The following is a 15,598-nucleotide window of genomic DNA, read 5'->3' as shown; positions in this document are numbered from 1 at the left end:
CTACACTAGTTGAGTGCAAAATTATTCTGCCAATGTCATATGTAAAAGAGATTCTTCTGAGATTAATCGTTTTCAAATTTTGAACTTTAATGATGATGATGATGATGTTGAGTAGAATAATTTAATCTTTATATTATACATTATTCTTAAGATATTGTCTAGCAAAAATAATGTTTTGAGACGTTGCCATGGAAACACGGTATCTACCGGTTCTGTACCTTCGAAGTTTATACGTTCATTAAGTGCCCCAAGCTTATTTATTCCCCAACGGTCTATTGTTCGCTGTAGGGGAGATTAGGTAGCACTTTGTCTTTAGCTGAATTTGCACTTTTGCCGAGAACTCACCGAAGCTCCTCCTTATTAACGTCCGTACCGAGAAAATTGCAAGTATTACTTTTGAAATGTATTTAGGTGTCTGACACCAAACTGTACACGCATTACTTATGCTACGACAAGATATCACATTTCCAAGTAAAACACATTAAAAGATGTTTAAATATAATCACCATGCAGCGCGGGACAAAGAAAACAACCAAATGGTCAATTTTTACGCCTCATCCGACGACATCTCGGAGTGTATCTGTCACAAATATATGATTAACGCTTTGTGCCGCTCACATTCCTCGTCGGCCGCCGCCCGTTACAAGTTCATCTCATTTAAATTTAGCGCGGCGCGTGCCGTACACGGGACAAACGGGGGAGAGGGGTGCGGAGAGCGGCTCTATGGGCGGTACTGGCTACCATCACTCAAGTGACGAAAATTGACGGAAAATGGGCGGACACCGCTTGCCCGCGACGTCATCAATTACCGCGTCCCGACGGACACCGTGCGCTCTCGGCACTACAGACGCATACCTAATATCCTTACCAAAGTCATTATTAGTACGACACATTTAGCCATACGCGACTTCGTGCGAAATATTTCTATAAATAGATAAAATGCGTACCTAGACAAAGCATCATAATGAGCAAATAGTAGCAAGGTGCACGTTCGCTAGCAATCTTGCACGATAGCTCGAACGAGCATTATTGAGATGCAATCTAGGAGCTATCGATCGCACTATAATTCGCTCTACTGCATTTGTGATGGCGCAACTACTCATCATATAAAGCCAATGAGTTTGTTTCGAAGATCCCTTATTAAATGGAAGCTAAGGAAAATCCTTTTAATTCAATATTAAATCTCACGTACAAACATACTTATACTCGAAAAGTAATTTAAAAAACTTCTTTTTATATGAGATTGTCAAAGTATTATAGTAAGATATCATTAAACACATATTTCTTAAGCGAACGTGTCTTTAATTCAGATACACTTCATCGGCTACTATTTCTCTCGAGAACGACAAAATGCAGGAAGCCACAAGCAGTGCAAAAGCTCGACGATCGATTTTGAAAATTACCCATAATTAGCATGTATCTCACTCGTCCGGACTGTGCGTTTTAAACTGGGAACTCAACCACAGGCTACATGATATTCCAGTAGCGTTTACCGAGTAACGGCAGGCGACGGACACAAATTGCCAGAGGAGCTGCAAGTTGCCACTACGCAAATTGTAGTGCGTCGGCCCATCGATTGTTCGGACATCTCAGAGAGCTCTTCAAATGCCACTGCTAACCTGCCCGTGTCCAGACTGATTGCACTTTCTTTTGTTGGTTGATTTTAGTTTACTAATAAATTGCTACAGCAACTGTTGTTCAAATAAATTTCAATTTTATTGCTGCAATTTGGAATGCTCACCCATACTAGTAATAGTTATTTTTATGAACTGTAATCACGTTCAAATTATCAAGTAATGAAAAGGAAAATTAAAGGTATATCATAATAAATATTCAATGAGACCGTTACTATCGTCCTTGATACAGGCGCCTAGCGGTCGCTCATGGATAATTTGCATTGTAAGATAATGCATTTATATTGACTGCATTGGCAGTCACGTCTGAGACATTTGATCGTATAACAAGAGTGTATTTGAGGAGTGGGCCGGTAATACGACGTAATTGCGCAGGCATTATCGGGTGACCCCATATTTGCGGTCGAACGGTGCAAGTAGCCTGCGGCAAACACAGCGGATCACTAACATAGATAAGAATTTTGCTTGTATTTATCACGATGAATTTAATTTGTTCAAGCGCTTAAAAGTTAAACAAAATCATTTATTAAGTCTACATTTTCTTCTAAATTATTTAAAATTTTTTTGCATGTTAGTACAAGTAGGTCGTGAATTCATAAGTGAAATCGTATAATGAAGGTAGTGGTCATTTTGTTTTAATTGGATTAATAAGTTTAATTTCGAAAGGACATAAAGCGATATCGTGAAGAGCAAACGACGCAGTACGGACGGAGCGAAGTCTTTGATGTCTCAATTAGTAACGGGAGCGGGTAATTGTAGCGAAAATTAATTCACGCTCGGTTCGACGAGGGAATGTGCGACGTCAACAAATAAATAGAATGGCACTCAAATACGTTGAATGTGTTCTTAGTGTGTGCTAATCGGTTTCCTTAGATAAATTAATTATCTATCGATAAATCTTATATACTATGAGTACTTATACGTATATAATAATATTGTTAGAATTATATATAAATAAATATCATTCTTAATATATATATGTATTAGGAATGTTAAGGTTTACTGACCTTGGGCTAATGTCATCCCATCTCCTAAAACAAGCTTAATTAGAAGGGTAAATAGAAATATTAATAATTCCTTAAAATGGTTTATATGAATACTTATATTTAATACTTAATAGGTAAGATTAGCAGCAACAAAAGTGTGTACAAAGTTTCAGCACGTTCAATTGGACCTGGTTTAGAATTCATGTGCAAGATTGGATCTAGAATACCACAAAGTAAATTTGAATAAATGGTTATGTATTTTATACATTCGCTGAAACATAACAGAAATATTTGTATGCGAATCCTTAATATATATATAAGTATGTGGAATTATATTTTTCTATGGAAAAAAAGTTTTGTTCCTTCTAACGAGCTATTGAACAAAGATCGTCGTTTCGAAAATCTCAGTCATGACAGTTTTTTATTCATATTTATTGGTTTCTCTACAGACTTTACGTCCGTGTCCGTCCGTTTCATATTATAAATTGTATGTCTGATTTACTTTTTAATACTACTAACTCTTAGTCCATCAAGTCAAATAAGTACTTTAATATTCGAAATTGAATCATATTTATTGTGGAATTTGTAACAGGAAGTGACTTGGCATTAGGGCGTATAATATATTTCACACTTAGAGAAGAGCTTCAATAAAGTAATTCGGTTCATTACCTAATGCAGACCGGAAAGGGAATATTACTCGCTCATCATTACGACCGCAAGCTCCCCATTTTAAATTACATTTTACATTTCAAAAAAAGTGAATGCAATTTAGACTGACATCGCAGAGGTGTCCTAACTCACACATTTCAAATAAAATAAATTTCCTTAATTAGAAGAATATGTTATATATTACACTTGAAAACTCACTTTTACGAAAAATTTACGTTCTATTTATTTTTCGCGATTCAAGTAAAAACTACTAACCCGATTGATATAGTATTTTAATTTTTTTTTTTGTTTTTATTTTCAGGTAAATTTATCTTTTAATATATTATTCAATGTGTCGTAGTAGCCGGAAAGATAAGTGTAGCTCTTGGCGCTTCCGAAACGCTGCCAAAAAACTATAACAGTTAGGTACACAAAAACTTTATATCAGAGATCTATAGATCACCAAAATATCTCGAATCAACGAAAGCATGTACCTATTTTTTACAGATAACATATACTACCTAATTCTAAATTTATACAATTGGGATAAAATTAACGACAACTTATGTTTAATTTAAATGTCACAAAGTGTATTCAATTATTAATTCTTATTGAAATGAATACCTATCAATTTTAAACATATCATGTAGATAAACATTGCCTTTAATACGAAGTGATGAAACAGTTTTACTAATATTAAGAGATATATATGTAAAAAAATACGCTGGGCGTATTTTGCGATGCCTTAACAAAGTATGGGAGAATAAATCAATTCGTTAATGTTCTTGTGTCATTGCTTAAAAAAAACACGGTATATAATCCTTATGTCACCCGTGCTAAGCCGAGACGGGGAGCAAGTATATAATATAAAGAAAATCACTAGGTCTGTATAGTAGTTTCATACGACTAAGCCTAAAAATAAGCGTCGACAGCGTAAATAGCGCCGTGGCTTTTGAGCCGCCCAGTTATATAAAAAGACGCAGGATCGATCATGATCTTGGACTAATGTCATCCCCCCACTCCTAAAACAATTAATTAGAGGGGTAAATAGGAATATTAGTTATTCCTTAAAGGGTTCATTGCTAATCCTCTTTAAAAAAAATAAACGAGTACGGAGCGGATGCTATGTACCTTATGCCCTTTTCTGTATCCCTGACTGCGTGTATGCAAGTTTCCATAAAGGTTGATTGAGTGATTAAGATGTGAAATCTTAACAAATAAATAAAATAACTTAATTCTAACAATAATATTACTTCATTAAGTCATTTTTAATACTTAGTCCACTTCTGTACAATGATTTAGTTTCAACATTTGCTGTATCTTTCGTTTATATTCAGTAGATCGCGTGGTTTTTTAAATAAAGATACTAAGTTGCTTGTGGTTGTGGTGTGATGAATGGAATGGATCATTTGCAACAGAAACGGGGCTGTCGCATAGCATATGGCTGATTTACCTCTGTATGACCGAAGGTTCCAGAACTGTAAACGTATTGTTTACATATGCAACTGTTTTATTTAGTTTAAATTTCCGAATACATATATCGATAAAAAAATTACAGAATTATAAAAAAATACGTATAATTATATAACTTCCTAATAATGTTTATTTCGGTCAACTGATTAGGTTCAAGGTTAGCATTAATTTCTCTTAAAACCTTTTAATTTTATTATCTTACGAATATTACAAATCTAATATTTTTATGATCGTATGTTTGTTATTTAAGCATCCAAAACGATTATTATTTAAAACCTAATCTACTTCACCTTAACAAACCCTTTCGCACGTGGGCAAAGCCTCGAGCGGTATCTAGTCTTATATAATGACTTAAAACTATTTAATGTTTAATTTAATAGACGTTTTATATACCGTTGCAGTGTTTAACGAAATGCTAATTTCCTTCATTCGAAATACTTGTAACTTTTGCATTATCTTATTAAGGTTTATGCATTATTAGTTTTTATTATGACTATTATAGTTATACGAGTCGGTGTTTAAATAAATAACAGTAATTAAATATCGCAATCTATAGTCCGTTACAGATTTCATACCTTGTAAAAGTAGTTTAATAATAATTACAAACCAATTAATTTTCTAACGTACCGCAGAGAAGCTTATTTGAGGCGCTATTTTATTAGAAAATTTCAACTGCCTATTAATTAAATTTTCCACTCTTCCAAATGACCGAACATCAACGATATATTATTTACTACAAAATGAATTTTAAATATAACACGGACTATAATCAGAAACTATAATTCAGGATAAATGGAGCAAAAGGACATAATGACAGAAGTGGATTTAATTACAAGCACTTACGAAGGAAAAGGTGTTCGTTTTCACGCGTAGCACGCGATAGCTTTGAGAGTCTTACTTTAATTGCAATTCAATTTAATTAATAGCCAAGCTACGTAAATATTTAAAGGGAAAACTGATACACATGGTACGAATAACACAAACCGACATTGTAACGTATGATAATAAGACCCGTCTTGGCCGTTTTTAGATACGTTAAACTTTATTAATCAACGTTATAGATAAGTGTTCGATAAATCATAATATGTAAGTTATAATTAAAATCACGAAGCAGTAAGATTTGGGAAGCTAGTCTGTAATTAATTTCTCTGTTTCGTTAGATGAATCGCCGATGATTAGATGAGAGAGGAAGGATGCCGTGACCGCGTGGACGCAGATGTTTAATTTATAATTACCCATTCTCAAAATTAATGATCTTTTCACGACTCGAAAAAATTAAAATAATTACATCAAATTATGATTACTAAAAACGTTTTAAGTGTGCGGCATATGCTCAAAGCGTAGCGTTATTTGAATGCGAAATGATTTAATGGCTAAAGCAATATGGAACTATCTGGAATAATTTCCATATCTAAATCTGAATGTAGTTCTTTAAGTCTTTTCTAAGCATATAAACTCGTATATATCCCACTGTTGGGCAAGGGTTCTTCTGCTAAGAACGTACGAGTAAAACATTTTAATATTACACAAAAAATAGGTCTGTCTCATTATGTTAAATATAAAACAAGATGAATTATGTGCAATAACTAAATATTCCAATAATTTCGACATTAATCTTAAACAACGTCCATAAATCAAGTGAATACGCTATAAAATTGTTTTTTCGCGCGTCCTTATGAAAGCGATTATACGAAAATTATAATAATTGTGCACGGCATAATTACGTGATGTTATGTAAGGCCATCGATATATAGCGGTCACTTTGAATTTATGTAAAATAACGTGCGATAAATTTACATTTTATAAATCGTGATCGGGATCGGCGCTATCTCTGTTTAGAATCAAGCAAATATCTGGTCAAATACTTTGAAAATCTGATGCCGGTTAGTACACAACACAGACATTATCTATCTAATAGATATTACAATAATTAAAAAAATAAATTGATTTTGAAAATTACTTGCGTCTGTGATTTGGTATAGTATAATGTTAACAATCCTCTTGTCATCTTCAGTAGTTTAGGGTGGTAGTGCTTTGGACTTGATGGTAGGGATGTAAGAAATTGTTCATATTTCTTACAACGCCAATGTCTATGGGTGACCACATAACATCTGGTGGCACATTTGCCCGTCCTCCAACTTACACAATAGTTGTTATGTGATGCGCGCAAACACACACAAAGCGAGTAACGATTTTATATACATATACTATTTATTAAATTACCTCCACGTTATGGTTGGAACGCGTCATCGTAGTTGAAGCAACAGATAATGATAAAATTATGTATAAGAAAATTAATTTGAAGACCGTGAGCCCACAGATTATTCACAAAACTGGTGTATTATTACACAATTACTATAACCGATATATGCCGACCGAATTGTTTTTTAACACTATATTCCGACATACTCTTATCATTAGCCGTGAAGTCAGTCACGTTTATTCAAATCTCATACAATCTTGGCATAGATCCCTGGATAACCAAAGTAAAATATACCTAGTATGATAATGGTTAATTCTTGACATATTTTATATAATGCGGGCCCGAGGCGAGTCAGCCGACACTATGTCTAATAAATTTATGGACCTTCGTTTTAATGTTGATCGGCGCTCGAAATTATAATCGTCGCGCTCGGGGCGCGGCGCGCGAGTCGACATCCCTGACGCTAGGGTTACCAGTGAGGCAGATACAGTGAAAATATATATTCATCCAAGTCGAGATTTCTTAGTGACTTACTACTTGACTCTATTTCTTATTCTTGGACTAAAAGATGCGGGTTCAAAATCGTGCAAAAAGCCTTTATGAAAGACTCTTCAATTAAAAAGGCTTTTCTTAAAGAATAGCAACTCTTCTTAACAAAGTGACATTAGGTATATCGTAAATCCTGGTTAACTTTTTTTTTTATTATATCAACTATAATGAGCTCTCCTCTAAATACGCTTTCGTCTATATATTGCTAAATCTATAATAATTAACGATATAATCTTGACTGATTTCGGCTAAACTGGCCATATTTTAGGGAGACTAACTATGACGGTTAGATATATGTGCGCAAACACAAGTGCTCTATCTATAGGTTCACTCCTAAGACCCGATTGGACAGCTAATCCGATACGACGACAGTGTAAGCACTGCCAAATGCCACATGAAAAACTCAATGCAACTGAGAATTTCTTGAAAGTTTTTTTTTTCTTCCTGGTATCTCTTCCAAAGACCTCGATATTTGCAGCCTCATAAACTAGCTACTAGCCCAACGAGGCATTTAAATTTCAAGTGATAAACTCCTTTTGAAATATGTAATTAATAATTAAAGATATATTAAAGTGTATTAAAAGAACATATTCGATAAAAAGTACAAATGTAATGTTGATAAAAAACGAATCACAAACAAAATCTGCATTACGGAAACGATAACGCGATCAATGGAGTAGAAACATTCGGGGCGACAAGATTCATGTTGTGACAAGAGAATTAATAGAGGATGGAAATGAATGGATGAAAGAAAATATATTTATTTTTTTATTTCATGTCATTCGGACTGGCAAATGGACCATCTGATGGTAAGTGGTCACCACTGCCCGTAGATATTGGCGACGTGTAAAATTTTAGCCATTTCTGTAATAACCAATGTGCCTCCAACCTTGGGAACTGAGATATTACGTCCCTTGTCCTTGTAGTTACACCGGCTCACTCAAACTTCAAACCGGTACACAACAATATAATATGATATGTGGTTGGTACTTTAAGAGGTATTAATCATTCCTCATATCACCAATGCCCCACCAAATTTGGAAGCTAAGATGTTTTGTCCCTTGTGCCTGTTGTTACGCTGAATCACACGCCCTTCAAACCCGAACACAAAGCAAACTCCTGCCAGGAAGTAAATGTATGTTAAGCATCACATTATAATAAACAAATAATTAAAAAAAACTATACCTATAACTAAACTAAATCTACCAAATAGATACAAAAAAATCCTTGGAAAATTTCATTAAAAAATACTATTTTTTTTTACAAAAAAAATTCAAATACCGAACGGCTTAATTTTCTTTTTATTTATTGTCTTTAAGCACAATGGGACTACAATTTTAAAATCAAATATGACTTCAACAATTTGATTTGTATCGTCTCTGACGCAAGTCTTTATCGAAGTAACTTACATATAAATAACACTCAAGGGACAATTGAGACCAAATTCGATGAATAATTTCTTGATACGTTGCGTATTTGAAACAATGTAAGTTTGGAGATATTATGAAGGGCAACGAATCGCAAAGGTGTCGGAAACACAAGATTATACTGATAAGATGCTATCAGCGCCAAGGAATATAACCGTTCAGATACCACCCAAGCTGAGCTTCTTTTGAGCAGCATATTAATACCTACTGTCTAAGTGTAGGATACAATTTATTTTTTTTAAATATATTTATAATATTTTTTATATTTACTGCCGAATAGATGTTTCAACTACATGCTATTAAGGCTAATTGAAACACTTTTCATTTTATGACTTCTGTTTGCAAACTTAGTGTTTAAATTTTCTTTTTTTTTTATGATAATCAATTCAATATAGTCTAGTATATTTGCGACTTATAAATAAAATATTCTTCTTTTAATTTTGTCAAGAAACAACATTGTCAATCAACATCAAAAATCATTAAATTATTAATTAAATTTTTAATTTATTTAATTTTAAATTACTTATATAGATAGAAAGATATTTTTCTTAAATCAAAAGAAAAAATAAAAATGTTCAAGAGTTTTCAACGACAAATACATAAAACGTATATACCAAACATCAAGTCAAATGTGTAAAACGTCAACATTGCAAAAAATGTTTTTTGAAGAAGTAACTAAAGTCATAAGTCAAAGTCTGCGATGTCAAAACTTTCCATTAAACTCGAGAACGCCACGTGTGCCAACGCGTTGATATACACAAAAAGCGAATTACCATTTTATGGAAATGCGTCCATTTACCCAGGAAAATAAATATGCCCAGCGACAAAGCGACTTGTCCCGGAAATGATACACTCCAAAGGGTAGGGAACATCTTTTTTTATTCACTGTAATATTACTTTTTTTCTGACAACAATATATTCCGTATAAGTTTGTTCTAACGTTTACTATAAATACTTTTATCTGGCAAAGATAACAGCATTAATTGAATTGAACCTGGTAACATTTTTATGATTGTCATTTTATTATTATAAATACATATTCTTACTTATTAGTATTTGTTTACTTAAAGCTCATGTTATTTAATCAAAGTTAAAATAAGTTTTTTTTTAAGTATTTAAATCTATTCTTAAATAAAGAACATAACACTTTAATTGACGAATATATTTCAATTACGAATTAGCGATATTGTATATCTCCATGTCTTTCTTTGTGTTAACATAGGTAATTGTTGATCGGCGTACCACACACTGAGTGAGTGTGCTGCATGGGGGCCCCAGAGGTATTCCCTGGCGGCAGCTATGGGCGGAGACCTCTAGCTGCCGAGTATTGTCAACGAAATGCTCGGTAGCGAGACGTGCTGGTCAGAGATGCGCTCCTTCAGCGAAAGCGTCATGTCGCAGAAGGAAGCCGCGGAGCGGGAGCGGGAAGAGGATGCCGCTGCAGACCCGCTCCGTCGAAGACGACCGGGGAGGAGGAAAAAGCATTATGCACACCTTCTCCTCTCGCCTCAATAGGCACCTCAGCAAAAAAAAAAAAATTTATGATACTTAATTTAATAAATTAGGGAGATACTGTACGCAAAGGTACATTTAAATCGTTTTATTGATTTATACAGTGTTATAAATAAAATAAAATGTCGTAATACTACTAAAATAATTTCGAAATGTTTCAATATTTGATGTTCGCCCATATTTACATTAGTTAATATAGTAATACTCTTTAAGGACAACTGATTGTCAGAACCAATGATCCGAAGCAACATTCAGTTTGAATGCAAAGGCAACATCACCAGCGTTTTTAAATGGACAACATAAAATAAATCTCACATTCATTCAGACAGATACATCTGTTCCGGTCATGCGTTGAACCTGTTGGACAGGTCGTGTTAAGGTAGCCGTCCATCGGATGCGAAACAACCCAGATGCGAGACTATATTAAATCGAAATCGATTAACTTATAACTTAAGTCTACTCATTGTATAACTATTGTCTACGGTATGTCAGTCTAGCGATCACAAATATATTCTATTGGTTTTATATTGATAAAAAAAGTAACCATCGTTTCTATTATTCAAATAATATTTACCATCCTAAGCTATAGTAGTCTATTCTTATATATTTTAAGTTCAAAACTCGCAGTGCAACGTTCATTTATTCGATTTGGTTCTTCCAAATCCGATGAACGAACGAAGCTCAGCAATGCAGGCGATTTATAGCGTACATATGTATGTATCCACTGGACGGTTAGTGTATGAAATCGCTTCGCATGTGACGTCAAAGGACCTGTTCCGAGTTGACATTACCAATGTATGGCCGCTCCTTCACCATTGGTCAGGATCCAAGATGCTATCTTCTTTGAACCGGACTCACCTTTTTATTTCATTAGATCCCCACCATGGCTTATCTTATGAACATACAAAATGAAAATACAATCGACAGACGCCCTTTTAATTACTTTTCTTGTAAATTAATAATCATGTTTTTTTTTGTATGAAGAGAATCCTACTACCCTACTAATATTTTGAATGTGTAAATTTGTGTGTTTAGATGTTTCGTTACTCAATCACGTAAACAAATATTAACATCCCACGCCCGTTCTCATGCATGCGAAGTTGCTTCATGAAGTTATAATATAATAAAAAGAAGAGCAAGCGTTACAGTAGTCGCATACGCAAGACTAACTATGACTTATGACTATAGTGAACAACTGTGAGCGCATACGCAGGTCATACTCAAACACTCTTTTTACCTCAGTCTCATAACCCGATAGGAAGGCAAGTCTGACACGAGCGGAAATAGTTCAAGCCTAGTATCAACAGTTTCACGCGCTTGCCGAGGCACGGGGTGTACCAACATCCAATATATAGACTCCGGGCCATTACTATTATTTTTCGATAGGAACGAAGGATCTCGGGATATTCGGCCTTATATATAAATAACAAAAACAAAATTAAAATAACAAATGCAGATAAGTCTTTGAGATAGAAATAAGAAATGAATATAGAGTTTTTTAGTAGTACTATCACGTCCCGATTTTGTCCGCGTGAAATAAGAATTGTATTGATTTCCCGATAACATTTTTGTGTGTGTTACACAATTTAGATCGGTCCAACCGTATAGTAGCAGTTTAGTTACATACGCTTACAGAAGATTAAGATAGGGAAATTATTCAACCAATTCTTCAACTCAATGATATCTTATATTCAAGTCAAATTAAGCTATGTAAAGGATCGACATTGCAACTCTCGAGGACTTTCCCCTTAAGTAATTAGGTCTCCCCTAGATAGCGTTTAAGCTATTTTAATAAGTGGCAATAGGCACTACCCACTAATGAAGCAACTAAAGAAAAATTGTTAGGTGGAATGTTTTGTTTCTAAAAAAATACTTCAAGCTTCAAAAAAGCGTCACATTTAGACGTTGAGTTACTGTTCTCAAAGGTCGTTTATTCCAATAGTCGTTTTCATTAGCTACATTGACCACACGATTTAAAAAAATGTATTTTTTGTATGCCATATTAGGCGGACTGGCAAGTGGGTCACCTGATGTTAAGTGGTCAACACTGCCCATATAAATTAGCGCTGTATAAATTTAAACTATTATGTACACCGTCAATATGCAACTAGCCTTGGCAACCTATATATTATATACCTTATGTCTGTAGTAACACAGCCTCACACTTCAAACTGGAACATAAAAATACTACGTATTGCTACTTGGCAGTTGAATGAGGAGTTCGCGGTATCTACCAAGCGAAACGATTGGTCCGATTTGAATGAAATTTGATATAAATGGCTTATACCCTGAATTCAAACAAAAATTACCTAACAACTGCTTCCTCACATATGAGGTAAAAGCGGCACGCGGACGCTAATTATTTTTATATTCAAGAGAATAATATCAAACAGTCGTTCTTCGCATTTAAGTTGAAATACATTAGTCAATTCACTATCTGCATAAGAATCTCAGATTAATAAGTAAATTAATTGCTTGCTGGTGGCTATTGGAGATATAATTGCTACAACTGGTTCTGTGCCCACTTGAATATTTCAAGTCGAAATTCTCATCTGCGATCTCTGATTTTAATACGCGTTAGTGAATGTGGAAGAATTAAATTATCAATATAATTTGTTACGTTAAACACTGTGTATAAAAGCAATAGTATGTATGATAGCATATTCATCCTTTCCTATAAGTATTTATCGTATACATCCAATATTTCATATTTATAATATATTATTTTAGAAGAAATTTTATGACCACTATTGATATGATAATAGAAGAAAATTAAATATTATCAATAACAACTTAAACGGTAGCAAGCTTTTGACGTCAACTTCGATGACTTGCATACCGACTAGATCTAAAATACTAAAGATATAAAACATGCGCACGCACTCACCGTTTACGCTATTAATGCAAAATAACAGCAATTTAGGCGACGCAGACGTTTGGCGTGTTCAGCGTTCAACCGCCGGCCTCTGGAAAGGCGACGGAAGCCTGTCACAGGCGCAATTACAGTACCGAGAATCGGCATTAGTTCGAGCTGAACTATTTATGTAAAATAAGAGCAACCTCACGTACGGGGAAACGGCGATTGCACGCATCGCTCATTAAGCACTTTAGAGCAATTTGTGGAGAAAAAGTCGGACGAGACGAGGCACAACATCGCGTGGTCAATTAAAATGTAGCTGCGCGACTGCCGGCAAGTGGCCAAATCAACGGTATTCCATACGTGGCGAGTTGAAACTGGCCTTGCTTCAATTGCTCGTATCCTGCTATCTAAATAATTGCAGAAGGATATCGATACGTCGCTGCCCGCTATTGTCAATAACTACCATGTCGCCGTTCTAGCCAGCATCTTATTAGAGGAAGACATATTCAACTTTTCTAGAATTACATAAATTTTCAACTCTCTCAACTGTATTTACTTCAAGAGTGATCGATCATATTTATAATTTTTCGAATAACTTTAAATGAAACGAGTAAGTATTTATATTCATTAATTATATATCGTTAAATTATTCCGTATGTAATATTTATTATTATTTATTCAATAGACTTGTTTTATCGTTAATAATTATGGTTATTTTCTAAATATAAGTGCAACTTCATTTTGTTTAAATTAGAACACTTTAAGAATAAGCTATATCCGTCCCGTCTATTGTTTAAAAGCCAGTCATTCTGGTAGCCGCCATTACTAAACAAATATTCTTCTATTCCATTACACCTGAAGCACGGAGAACATCGTGACTTGTAAAATGCAAGCGAGACTGCGCCTACGCATTTCGTGGTCACCGATCGGTTCCAAAGAAACATGTTTCGAAGTTTGAAAACAGTAAAGTGGTAAATCAGCGTTAAACATAGCAACAATATATGTTATTTGCGTGGTTGTAGTAATTTACTTGTTGTTATAAAATACTTAAAATCATTTTTACATTCTTCGTATTATACCTAAATAAATATTGTCTTTTACTATACTTATTAACCCTGTTAGAGAGATCTATATGTCGAGCTAATATAAACGAATACTATGACTAAAATTAGAATTTAGACGTAGTAATTAACACATTAAATTTATATATATATAATATATTAAAATACCTATAATAAATGTTTATAAATAATAAGTTGTATGTTTGTAGTATATAATAATAGTATAGTCAATAATCTTTGAAAAAGGACATCTACTGATTACTAGTCTGACTTAAAACGAATCTCAGATACAAATCTATATTTTTTTATAGTTCGGTCAGCGTACATTAGTCTGTTTCAACATGATCTAATTGTGCCGTCCAACACACATCAATCACTTACGACGTAACAACGAAAACACTGTTAGTTTTGCCGCCGAATTATTAATTACATTCTCACAAAAAACTCACACACGATGCCGAAACGCATAAATTTCTTCCTTTTTCACCGCACAAAGGAACCGAGCGCTCTACAATACAACACTAAACAGATTAGCCGCGCCCGACACGGCCGTCGCCGCATAATTTTTGGCGCCAGTAGTCCTGCCTCTAGATTAAACTAATATGAAAAGGAAATTGAGTAGAAAATGGATGAAGGTTCTATGTGTCATTAAGGATTGGTTACGGACCTCGAACGTCGATCCGACCTTTATTTATTTGACTACGCTTAATTGAATTAGCATTTCGGTAGTTTTTACGAGCTGCTAGTAACGTTCGGAACAAACTTTAATGGGCAATTTTTAGACAATAACAATAACATATATGTCACAATTATTACTTTAAGTATTAATAAATGTCGGTTTTAAGTTTTTTTTTTCCTATTTACCTGATTCCACAAGAAGTTTAAGAGTGGCAATAAAATAAATTGGGACAAAGTATATTTTCAAAGACTTTTCTATTTCGAAATTTGAATTCAAAATTTTATTGAGATACGAATTTGTTTATACATAAAATATTATTTTATAAGTACAAAATATATATGCAAAAAAATTTGGTGCACGTTAGAATAGCTACAATAAAAATGAGAATTTAAGTAGAGGACCATACAAATAGTTCCGATAAAATGTTTCAGTACGATGACTCCGTCGGGGCCACTCGACCCGGGAGGGCCTATGAATAGTAATAGAGGTTAGGGCTCGAGGGACCGGCCTGTGCCGCTTATGGTGCGTGCTAAATCGACAATGCCCTAAAGCTCGCTGCGACTAAT

General features: G+C 34.2%; 1 protein-coding gene across 2 annotated transcripts in view; it reads right to left on the bottom strand.

Moving 5' to 3' along the window:
• The window catches only part of LOC113400090 (transcription factor Sp9), a 77,349-nt gene that overhangs the window by 61,254 nt on the left and 497 nt on the right, over positions 1-15,598 (bottom strand). The window lies entirely within an intron of this gene.

Source organism: Vanessa tameamea, chromosome 8 (assembly GCF_037043105.1).
Source record: "Vanessa tameamea isolate UH-Manoa-2023 chromosome 8, ilVanTame1 primary haplotype, whole genome shotgun sequence".
Taxonomy (NCBI): Eukaryota; Metazoa; Arthropoda; class Insecta; order Lepidoptera; family Nymphalidae; genus Vanessa; species Vanessa tameamea.
Note: the sequence above shows the minus strand (reverse complement) of the source record. Positions and strands in the feature narration are given on the sequence as shown.